This window comes from Pteropus medius, unplaced genomic scaffold (genome assembly GCF_902729225.1).
Source record: "Pteropus medius unplaced genomic scaffold, Ma_sr-lr_union100, whole genome shotgun sequence".
In the NCBI taxonomy this organism is placed as follows: Eukaryota; Metazoa; Chordata; class Mammalia; order Chiroptera; family Pteropodidae; genus Pteropus; species Pteropus medius.
The window spans coordinates 65181781-65194365 of record NW_024349800.1 but is presented as its reverse complement, the minus strand read 5'-3'; the positions used below and the strand labels follow the sequence as shown (position 1 = coordinate 65194365).

Below are 12585 nucleotides of genomic sequence, written 5' to 3'. Positions count from 1 at the left end.
CAGGTGAAACATAGAGAAATTCCATGAGCTCATGAAAGGTTAGCCACAGGGAATTTTTATAGGGAATCTGTTGCCTTGGGCAGAGGAGGGACCAATATAGTATGGACATAGGTAGAATTACACCATAGCTGTGGCAAAGATTGGTTGCTCACAAATACCAATGCTTCTCCTCTCAGTCCTGGCACACAATTAAACTACGTTTTCTAAGCTCCCTGACTTCTTTGCAGATAAATGGGGCCATTAAACTGAGTTTTGGCCAATGAAATGCAGGTGAAAAGATGCATCCACTTTCAGACTCAGACTCTAAAATCTCCTAAGAGCTCTTCTACACTATCTCTTTTGCTCAACACCTGGCTGGATAAAGTGGATCCAGGGGAGGGTTCTAAGGCTTTAGAGGAAGACAAAGACATTAGATAGATGGATCCTGAGTGTCTGAATCATGTGCGAGGAGCACAGCCTCCCTTCCCAACTCCGCTTACATTTCAGATTGTGATGTGGTTGAGAAATAATATGCGCTATTCAAGCCCTTGAGATTTGGGGATTGTTTGAGATAGCAGTTAACCTCCTCTGACTAATACAATAGGTATCCTGACATTGAGGGGCGTCTAGGAGAAAAAGAAGGAGGTAGACCTGGGTTCCATTCAACCTGTACAGTAGGGCCTGTGAAGATTGTGTCACAAGAGTAGGGCCACCTCTCGGCCCAGTCTGTTTCTTGGCCCTTCTTCCCTGTTCCTCTGTAATACTGAGGAGGTCCCCAATGACCAAGAGAAGAAACCTGAGGCAGGCCCTGCCTTGATGGGAGAAGGTTGGAGTATTGTATTAGTCAGATTTCCACTGTGATATCCTTGCAACAACTACAGGTTTACAACGACAATTTCATTTCTCATTCATAGCTCTGTGATGAGGGTAGCGGCTCTGCTTCAGGCTGAGGACTGTGTTCAAATCTGCTTCACGTGTCTCCAATTCAGGGACTGGCAGCCTCATGGCAGATTGCAGAAGCTCAGTCCACAAAACCAAACTATCCAAGCACACTTAAGCTTCTGCTTGTGGCACATCCACTAACATTCCATTAATCAAAGTAAATCACAATCCAGAGTCAATAGGGTAAAGATATTTATGCTGCAGACTGTGAGCCATGGCAGAGCATGAAAGGAAGAACTGTGGACAAATCATATAATGTACCATGAGCACCATCTTAAATAAGGCAGTGACCTGCCTAAAATCCAATGTCCCTGTAGGACTGTGTTTGTTTGAGTGATGTAAGAGGCTTCGGAGAGCTATAAGGATTGACCAGAGTGTTTTGGGTCACGGGAAGGAAAATTGGAGTCAAAAGCCATAGTTTCTAAGTGACCATGAACCTTTGGCAAGTCACTTCTATCTGGACCTCAATTTAACTCTCTGGAACATGAGGGAGGTGGGCAGGATGTAACGTCCTTACAAGTTCATACATCTGAAGACTTTAAGAAACTCAACTCTATGATCCTAAGCCATGATCTGTGAGAGGCTATTGTCTTCAAGCCAGGAAAACCGGTGGTGTGTGCTCTGTCCCAGCAGAGAGTCTAGGAGAAGATGGTTTCTGGGAGAAAAAGAGTCCTCTATAGAAGGACAGTAGGGAGCAGAGAGGATCTTGAGAGAAGACTCAAGTATATTTCTCTGTGCACATCTAAAAGCTCTTAGATCAGACTGCTCAGGGCCTGATAATTTTTCCATTAAGAGGAAATAATTTTCTGGGTCTGTTTTGGTTGTATTCATCTGCAGTTGACAGCATCAGCTACTGCAGCCGTGACATACTGCCCGTCCCCCAGACCAGGCATGTGCTTGTGGGGAAAGGAAAGAGGCAGAGGTCTCAGCATCTCTCGGCCTGAATGAAGGGACCAGGCAGCTACAACATGACCCCAGTATCCGTCTCATATGACCCACTGTGACCTCGGGTACCTCCCACTCCATTTTCTTCCCTAAAAAAGAAATGTAAACAATAACCCAACCAAGAAACCAACCGCTGTGCTATCTCCGCCCCAACCCCCACCTCCTGCCTATCGCTTCTTCTAAGCCAGCTTGACAATAACCATTCATCACCAAAAAGAAAACAAAGTACGGAGAAACAAAAACCAATCTAAGGCCGCAAATTGACGTCAAACTTTGAAAAATGGACTGCGAGATGGTTGTGCGGTGAGCTCTTTCTGCTTTCCAGAGCAGATGGGGCTGGGCACCTTCTGTCACAAATCCTTGTGGCCTCAAGTTCAACTTGGAGGTGACTACAGTCCAGGGAGCAGATTTGACTTCCAGAGGTGACATTGGGATAAGGAGAGGTGGAAAAGTCCTATGGGAATAGTGACAAAGGAGAGCCAACTCTTGTGCTGGGAGTATGCGCGGTTGGAGTGGACTGGGTCCGGGAGAGGGTGATGCTGGCTCCATGTCATCCTTCTGGATTCTGTTCCCTGTGGAGCTGGGGTGTGAGATCCTGACATTTCTGGTTTCAAGAGGGGTTGAAGAAGAAAGAAATCACAGATTTTGATACCTTGCACTTGTGTGTATAAAGGGCTTTACCAACTTCAAAGCATTTCCATAGGCATGATCTCACTCCAAGCAAGGCTGGAATAAAAGCAGAGCTGGAAGTGAGGTGCAAAGATGTTCTGTGACTCACCCAGAGTCACACAACTTGTTAAGTGATAGGGTTGGACTTGAACCTAGGGCTTTCTGGCTCCAGAGCTAACCATCTTTCTTTCGGGGACACTTTGAACTGGCAGGAGTGTGAGGCATCATCAACAAATGCCTATGTTTTTCAGAGGGGGCAGCGCAAGACCAGAGAGGAGAGCTGACTCAGCCGAGGTTCCACAGTCAGTTGGTCAGGGCTCAGGGTCCAGGGCCGGTGGTTCCTGATTCCCAACCAGATGGAAGTGCCATGCCTGCAGAGTCCCAGTGAAGACCAGGAATCCTACGGTGGGATTCCCCAGGAAAGTGGCTGGGACTGCTATTGGTGAAGGCTAGATGGGACGGTTGGCTCCTGGGCTTTGTCTGGGGACATGGTACCATTTTGTCTCTTTGGAAAAGTCTGAGGCAGCCATAGGATGATGGAAATCTGGGAGGAATTGTGATTGGCCCCCAGTTAATAATGTGTAAAAAGAGGTCATTCTTTCTTCTCAGGAAACAACTTTCTCCTCTTAGCGTCACATACCTACTCTCCAACCTGGTCACTCAGCACCCTTGGCCTGTCTTCAGATGCTAAGGACTCCCTTAGGCCCTGGCCCGTCTTATTTCATCGAAGAGCACTGGATACAAGGGGCATCTCTCACTGTTCTCTGCCCGCCGGCAGGCTTCCCTCTCTCATGATCCATTTCCTTAGGGCCTACACTCTGTAAAAGTATCCCGGTTATCTGACAGGCTCAGTGAAGGCAGACTGCCCAGGTTCAAATCCAGGTTCCACCACACATTAGCCTTGTATTCCTGGGCAAGTTAATTAACTTCTCTTAGCTTCAGTTTTCTTATCTGAGAAATGAGGATAATAATACTTATGTCATAAGGTTACTGGGAGTTTTAAATGAATTTATGTAAAGAACTTAGCACAATGCCTGAAGCATAATAAACATTCAATAAGTGTTAGTTATTTTTAGTTTTAAACCTATTCATGCTCCTGTCTTGATGGAGGCTAATGACTCATTCCAAAGTTAAAGTAGATGTGTTTTTACAGAGATCTAATTGAGGAAATGCCTTACCAGAAGAGTTTGGAGATTTTAGTCCTAAGTAACTTCTCTGGGGGTGATCTCCTTTGAGTGTTGGGGTCTTCCAGCTAAGCCCCTCAGAGCACATTGCAGGCTCCAGACGTGAATCATAAGTTAGACATTCAGCTGTCTGCCAAGACCTTTGTTTGAACTAGAATTCACACCCCTCAGCCGAAGCATGGAACAAGAGGTTTTAGAACCATAACTAGGTGATGAAGGGGACACAGGTGGGGAGTAAAGTGGGAAAGGACAGCAGGACCCTGTGGCCTGAGTACCATCTCAGCAGGGCAGGTAGGACATATGTGGGCTTTGCAATCTGATGACTAGGATTCGAGGACCCTCCCTGCCTCCATTAATGATGTGCTTTTGGAGACGGTATTTAATGAGGTATTCTTTTTTTCTTTGCATAGCTTTTGCTTGAAGTCAAATAATTTTAGATTTGGTACATCTAAACTCGAATACCTATGAACTTTGTGGCCTTGTTCTTGCCAGAGCTATGGCTGTAGGGAGCAGAGATCCCTAGAAGGATACTTAAGTGTGCCTGAACGAGAGAAGTTGTTGAAGAAACAGACATCTCATAGGTCCGAGGGCAGGGGCTGCAGAGCTGCAAGGCTGCATGGGAAATAGTGGTGAAAGTGGGTTCGGGTCCATCCTACCTCTTAGAAACTGCTTCTCTGTCTCTCTTGGGCAGCCTGGTTTTTCTCTCTCAGCATTTCGGCCTTTCTCTGTGCATCTGTTCTGTTCTCTCTGCGTTCAGTCAGCTTACACTGCTTACTCTCCATTTCTACTCCTAATTTCAACTTATTCGTGCCTATGGCCTCCTCAGCCCTGTCTTTGCAGACTTTGTGCTGTACCAATGGCAGTTTTCCTCTCAATATCTTTGCTCAAACCCCAGAAAGAACCTGATCTTTTTCAACCTCTCAGACCATAAATCACTGTGGATCAGTTTCTCTTAGGTCCTGTGTCCACCATTTATCCAGTCATCTGAGGCTGGAAGAATGGGGTCCTGTGCTGCTTTGGCAATGGGGGTTTGTGCTGGGGAAGTTTCCCTTATAATGGGCTGTAGGTGGGCTGGGAAGTAATCAGCGACCCTAGGACAGGTAGGCAAGTCACAATGTCTCAACAACAAACTCTCCAGGTTCCTTATCTGGAAAGCAGATTATTATGTAGATTAAATGAATCAGTCAGTGAAAGTGTCCACCATAGATCTGACCCCTCCTCTCCATCTCCACAGCCACTTTTTTTTAATCTACCCCTTTACCATGTATCCCTTGGACTAATCCAGAAGTTCCACAACTGGATTCTTGGCTCCCAACTTTGCCCCTCTCCCCATTGAATCAAATCCATTTTCCACAGAATTGCCATAGTGAGCTTTCTAAATGCAAATTCAAAGAGCTGCAAGATCAAGTGCTGGTGAGGATGTGATGAAACAGGCATCTTATATTTTACTGATGGGACTGTAATATTGCTATAATTTTAATGATTAGCAATCTAGCAATATCTATTAAACTTAAAAATACCATAACCTTTGATTTTTTGCATTCCCACTTTTGGCACGCTATCCCATGGAAATGAAAGCACCCATATGTAATCCTTACCCATCTGGGTAAGGCTATTTACTGTAGCATTATTTTTAGGTGTCAACATAATTAAATAAATTTATTTAAATAACCTGAATATTCAACGGTAAACGGTTGAATAAATTTTACTACATTCATGAACAGGCAAATTATACACATTTTAAAAATGAGTTAGTTCCACATCTATTGACTAGAAGGTATATCACCATATGAGATAAGCAGCTTGCTTAGTAAAGGGTGTGATGTATTTTTGAAAAACAATTAGTGCAAACAGTGGCATATTTATGTGTGTATATGTTCATATTTGCTTGATGAGCATAGAAACAAGTATGGGAAATTACTAGGTGTGGAGCAGTGTTTTTTAGCCTTCGTAAGCATCGGAATCACCAAAAGAGCTTGCAGCAGATTGCGTTTCTTTCCTTTTTTCCTCTTCTTTTTTTATTAAAAGACAATTGACATATAACATTATATTAGTTTCAGGTATACAACATAATGATTCGATATATGTGTATATTACAAAATGATCACCACAATTAGTCTAGTTAACAGTCATCACCACATACAGTCACAAGTTTTTTCTTGTGATGAGGACTTTTATAATCTACTCTCTAGTAACTTTTCAAATATATAATACAGTATTATTAACTATAATCACATGGCATTTCTAACAAGCTCCCAATAGATGCCATTGCTTTTGTTTCAGAAACATATTTTGAGAACCACTGGTATAGAGGAGTAGTAGAAATGGAGTGGGAGAAGTTATGAAAGTTTTCTTTCTATAACTTTACATTCTCTCACCAGTTTTAGTACCCAATGTAGCTGTTATCAATTTTGAAAAGGAACATAGTAAAAGAGAGGGGAAAGAGTCTAAAAAAGGAAAGGAAATCTGCTTAGCATGCATCGTTCGCTTTCCTAATATCCTTAGTGGGTCCTGTTGCACACAAGATAAAGTCCAAACTCATCAGCATGGAATCAAGGCCTTTTGGGGTTGGGCTCCTGCCTTTGAACTCTTCATTCCCCTTTCGTCTGGCAGTGCTTGGCCAATCTCCCCTGTAGCTGCACAGAACTGCCTGCCACTCCCAAGTGTGCTCAGTTTCACACAGCCTGGCTTTGCTTATGTAGCTGCCTATGTGAGCTCCTCAAAGGCAGGGGCTGACTTGCTTGTCTTTGGATTCTCAGCACCAAGTGCAGTTCTATGCAAATATAGTAGGTGCTCAATAAATTTTGTTGAATAGGAAGATGAATGAATGAACAGTAGGCATCCAAAGAGAGATGCTGAATTTGAACCGCCTATGCAGAGTTAACCCTGCCCCGCCAAGCATTTTCTCCTAGGGGGTGGGCTGCTCCTATGGTTCCCAGGTGCCTGTGCATCAAGGAAATGCAAATAACCCAAATCCAGGCAGAATGGGCAGGTGCATGTTGAGGAGTCTGTGCTCCAGACACACCTGCTTCTCCTCAAAGCTCTTCAGCCCCTCCTCAATATTCCTGAACCCACTCAGTCTAAGTGGGTAATGGCATAGGGAGGTTGAAGGGTGCAGGGAGGTCCCTGTGATTTAACAGGGGGCTGCATCATTATGCTAATTTCCCTTTGGAGCAAGAGAATTTTCATGAATGAATGGGTGCCGATGACTGTGGGTGTGTGGGCATGTGCACACTCATCTATAATTAATGATAAAACCTCATTTGTGTGGTACTTTACAGTTTGTAAAGTGTTTCACATCCATTATCCCATTAAGTCCCCATGAAACCTTATGATTTGTACAAAGCGAGTATTGTCATTTCCATTTTTCTGATGAAGAAAATAAGGCATTGAGAGTTTAAGTGACTTGCTCAGGATTGCACTTTGCAGACACCCACCAAGATACAGAACAACGGCGTCACCTGGCCCTGTTTCCAGATGCTGAGCATGGACAGGAGGCTTCAGAGACCACTCGATTCAGGAGGTCCTCCTTCCTGAGACCCGATCACCCCTCCTGAGGACGGCACCACTCCAGCTTCCTCGTGCCCTATTAGTCAGCTCATCACTCATCAGACAGCTTTTGAATTCTGTGGTAAAGTAGGAAATACATATTTGCTCTTTGACCTTGGTTCCTGACAAAGAGCTTCTAAGTCTGTAGGAATTTCCTGGGTGATAAGAGTGTATTTTTTGTATGCTAATGAGATGACTGGTAGCAGGGAGCACCTAGATAGCTTCAGGATGGGGACTGGTCACCGGAAAGACCAAGCCATGATTAGAAGCTTGGGACTTTCAACAACAACAGAAGCAATCATAATTATTTTATATAATATAGTAGAGAGGGCATACTCACAGAAAAGGTGCCTCTTTAACTGGGTCTCACTGGGTCCAACTGAGCCTCAGAGGCCCCAGGATCTCATTCAGATGTTTGGAGATGTGCATCAGGGTGTCTGAGTTGACCAGCTCAGCCTATTTTTGTTTGAAGATTAGTTTCTGATGTGTGGGCCAGTCCTCCAAAGGACCATGAGCATGTGAGAACAGGAAGAGCCTCTGAGAAGAGGGCCAGCCTCCTGAAGGCCCTGGGACAACTAGTTGGGGAGCATGGGGGATACGTTTAGAGGATAGGGTACAGAGTAACACAATCAGGGGAAAATGCAGTACTCAACTCAGTGGCTGCTATTCAAGAAGAGGGTGGGTGGGCTTTAGCTGGGAGATGCTGCCCGCTTCAGGGATGGAGGAATTATAAATGTACCACCCCTATGTCTACTCTTCAGTCTTTCCAACTCTGACACTTTCTTTTTCATATCTGTGCTACTATCTGCTATGGTCTGAATATATCCCCACAAAATTCATACATTGAATCTTAATCCCCAAGGTGATGGTATTAAGAGATAGAGCCTTTGGAAAGTGAATAGATCATGAGGATGGAGCCCTCATGAATGGAATTAGTGCCCTTATAAAAAGGACCTGAGAAATCTCCCTGGACCTTTCCACCATGTGAGGATACAGCAAAATGGTATCATTTATGAACCAAGAGGAGGGCCCTCACGGGTCACCAAATCTGCTGGCACCTTGATCTTGGACTTCCCAGCCTCCAGAACTGTGAAAAATAAATTTCTGTTGTTTATAAACCACCCGAGGTATGGTATTCCATTATAGCAGGCCTAACGTACTAAGACACTATTATTCCTCTTTTTCTCTTTCAGTTGCTGGCTCTTTAGAAGGGGCAATAGAAAAAGCAAGGGTTTTGAAGCCAGATTAGATCCTGCCTTCCCTATTTACTAGCTGTATGATCTTAGACTAGTGTCTTAGCTTCTCTGGGCCTCATTTTCCTCTTCAGTGAAATGTGGATAACGATAATTGTATCAAACTCACAAGTTTATTGGGAAGACTAAGTGGATTAATGCCTCGGGCCTGGCACATGGAAGCTACATGAGGAATTTGAGTTCTCTTCCCCATTGAACATGATTCTCCTTCCTCTTCCCTCTGACCAGATATCAGAACAGCCGCCCACTCATGGAATGCCTAAGGAGTGCACCTGTGTCAATGTGTATTTTTCCTTTCTTTTAAAAATGTGTAGAGAACTAATTATAAATAGGGGCAGCCCCCTCCCTGGTGAAAAAGTTTGGTTGTGGTGGCAGGGATGAGGCCACTTAAAGGACAAGAGGAGAATTGGTGATGGAAGTCAGGAGAGCAGAAGGAATAAGCTCCCAAGGCAGCCATGTCAACTCCCTTCTGTGACATCAATGCCCATCCAAGAGAACATTCTAGAACCTTCAGAATCATATTTGACTCTCCTTTCCCCCTTCTTCTAGATTCAATTTGTTATTCTTTCTACAAATATATTTTTTAGTGCCTACTATGTGCAAGACATTATTCTACATCCTTCACTTCTACTTCAAACACATCCCTCCTATGATTTTGCCTGAAGTTGGACCTTCATTAATTGAATGTCTACAACACAAGCCAGGACCATTGTGTTGGGTGGCTGATAATATTCTCTCAGTTAATCCAGTTAATCCTCTCACCACAACTACAAAGGAGATATTATCCAGTATTCCCATTTTACACGCAGAGGTCCTGGAGATCAGTGAGGCTGAAGGACCTGCTCGGTGTCCCATCGTTAGTGAGTGGGGAGCCAGAATTCAAATTCAGGTCATCTGCCACCTAAGGCTCCACACTGGCTTGTCTCTTGCTAGGACTATTGCGGTGGCAGCCCCATGCTTCCCTACCCCAAGCCATCCTCCAGGCTACCATCAAAATGACCTTTCTAACATTCCGACAGCCTAGGTGGCCTTTCCAAAACCTTGTATGCTTTCCTCGCACATCTTTCCAGCCTCATCTTCTGGTGCTTCCCTCCCAGCACCCAGCTGGAGCCACCACTCTCCATTCAGGCTGTGCGTTTCCACACTTCAGTGCCTTGCACATGCAGTTTTTACTCCTTTCTCTAAGCAAACGAACACTCACCTCCTCCACGAAGCCTCTCCCAGCCCTCCAGGAAGATCCAATAGTTCTACCCTGTGTTCCCACACCACTTGCCTCAAGTCTCTGCTATAGAGCCCAGCCTACAGAGTATCACAATTTTTTAAAATTCCTGGCTGAGTCTTATTTATCCTTGTATTCCCAGTGTCTTGTACAGTCAGTAGATGACACATGAAAATGTTCTAGATGCTTTTGTTGAGCTGAGTTAAAGTCAAACTGTCAGAGACACTCCCCACCCCCAAACACTTCTCACCTGAGTCCGCTTTCTGGGCACTATGTTTTGCAAGAGCCCTGCCCAGCTGTTCCGCCTCAAAACCCCTCCTGGGTCCCGTTCCTTCAGGAGCTTTTGACAGAAGAGAGTCAAGTCATCCCCAAAGTGTTGGCACCATTATCGCCTAACTCCGTGATTGTATTGGGTCTCTGACCTCTCAGAGTCCCTGTGGCACTGCCACTCCCCTTCCCTCCCAGCACCTCATCACCACTAAAAGAAGCAAGCGGAGAATGCAGACTGACTCCCAGGAATTGTCCAGATGGGTTAACGCTGGCCATGTGTGGGCAGAGTAATGAGCACCATCCCATGGTAGGAAGGAAGTCACAAGGCACAGGATCATTCAGAGAGCAGGGCTTTGTGCCTTCTCTAGGAGGGCTGCGGGCCTTCCCTGGGCCTCTGGGACGAGAAGAAGAGCCTTGGATCATGTGGTCCTCCTGGACCGGTGTGAGGATGGGGAGCTCACATTCACTGCTTGCTTCTCCTGACCTTATAAACCCCATTACCACTAACCGTCACAAACCCTAGAGGTGGTCGTATTAACCTCACCTCGCTGAAAAGGAAACAGAGGTCAGGTGGTACATGTCCATGGTCACCAGAGAGCAAGGTGGTGATGTGGGATTTGAATCTCTCTCTGAGGAAAGACCTAAGGCAGAAAAATCTCTTGGATATCTGAAATGATTTTGACCTGTGATAGTGACAGCTGTTGGGATCCCCAAGTCTAGCTAATCCCGGTGCAGGAAACCTTGATAGTTTCACCCAGCCCTTTCGGAGCTTTGCTTTATAGCCACACTATTCCTAGCTGGCTGCCCATTGAGTGAGGCCTGATTTTGCCAGAAAACAAAGACATACTCAACTCTAACCAATTTCTCCTTCTGCTCTTCCACCTCCCGCCCCCAGCTTCTTTCCAGTGTCGACAGAGTGCTGACAGACTCTCCCTCGCCCAAACTTCAGTCAGGCTCCTCTGAGCCCTCTTCTCTACTAAGCTGTGACCTTAGGCTACTGAGTCCATCCTTGCAAAGTCCAGTTTTAACAAGGATCCTGCTAAGCCAGTTTAGAAAGAACCGCACCACGCACACACATACACATACACATGCCCTGCTATATATCTGGTCATCCATTTCTGCCTTCAGCAACAATCTCCCTAACCCTCCTCTTGGTAATTTTCCAGCTACTGACCTCCTCACTCTGCTCCTTGGCTATAAATCTTCACTTGTCCTTGCTGAATTTGGGTTGAGCCCTATCTCTCTCTTCTATCGCGATAGTCCTGAATAAAGTCTTCTCCACTGTTTTAACACGTGTCAGAATACTTTTTCTTTAACTCTGCCCCTACATGCTGAGCTTGAGTGGAGACAGAGAGAAGCAAAAGGAAGTGAGTCATCTCATACCTTCCCACTCCTGTCCGTCTTTGGTCCTGACTGACACAGCAAGTGGGAGCTGCTGCAGGAATCAGGGTGGGGCCCGAGCCTCAGGACCCCAGAATCCAGCGGGCAGAACAAGAATAAGCTGGCCCTGAAGATCAAGCTGCCTCAGGGTGGTGTCTCCCTGGTAACTGGAGCTGCCAGTCTGTGTAGTGAGTCTGGATTTTCCCACACATGCTGGTGTACAAAGAATGTCACGCTATTCTATTTACTTTTTAAATTAGATGAAATCTGATGTTGGGGTCCCATACTATCAGATTGGCAGAGACTCTTCCCAACCCTTTCTCTTGGGCCAGGGTGCTCCCAGAACAAGCACTGGAGAGGCCTTTGGTCTTTGATCCCCTCTGGTCCCCGCTGGTCCCCGCTGGTCCTCACTGACATAAAGTATTTCTAGGCCAATATGGACCTGGAGGGTGGCCACTTCTGTTGCTTTCCTACCAGATTTGGGAATAAGAAAGGACTCATGCTAAGGCCTCTTGGATGCACCAACAAGACATTACCTCTCCCCTGACTAGCCTTGGAAATCCCTCCCCTCCCCTGGACTTACTTAGTTCTCTTCTTTCCTTCTCTGGAAGGCTTGGCATAGTCCAGTCCATCCAAGAAGCCATGGATGTAAGTTGTCTTCCTATAACCTGTTTCAGGAAATGGTTGGCTTCTTGAAGAGGGAGAGAAAATGACTTTCAGAACAAAACACAAATTAACATCTCAATAAATTATCTTGCCTGAGCTTCTCTTCACCAGGAGGACGTGAAGGGGTGTTCACATTGCCAGGTTCAGAGGAGCAGGAGGGGGATTGCAAGGAGCGGGCCTTGGAGCAGGGTGAAGAGTTTTAATAAAAGAGGAGCATTACCTGTATTTTTCTCTCCCAGTGTCCCGAACCACCAACTGGGAAGGGGAACAGGCTGGTATAACTTTCCCTGAGAGCTTGGCCGAGGTTAAACGAGGCAGTGTGCTTGTTTATAGAATTTGAAATGGGGAAAGGGTCCAGAGGGAAGGGTGAAGGATAATAAAACTCCTGCTGAAAATACCAGCTGGGGACTGAGCAAAGGATTCTGTCCCTCGCTTGTCTTGGGATCTGTGTGTGCACTGGGGGCCTTTCTGCAGGGTAGTGAGCTCTGCAATGACCTCTTGGCAGTGTTCATTCCTCCATGTGTGCTTG

At 45.6% G+C, this 12585-nt stretch overlaps 1 long non-coding RNA gene across 1 annotated transcript; it reads right to left on the bottom strand.

The window, feature by feature from the left end:
* Window positions 1-6828: 6828 nt before the first annotated feature.
* LOC120622129 (uncharacterized) lies at window positions 6829-12523 on the bottom strand. The gene is made up of 3 exons (XR_005658431.1): window positions 12277-12523; window positions 11974-12081; window positions 6829-7345 (listed from the first exon to the last, which is right to left on the bottom strand). It is a non-coding gene; the product is annotated as an uncharacterized LOC120622129 (long non-coding RNA).
* Between the last annotated feature and the right edge of the window lie 62 nt (window positions 12524-12585).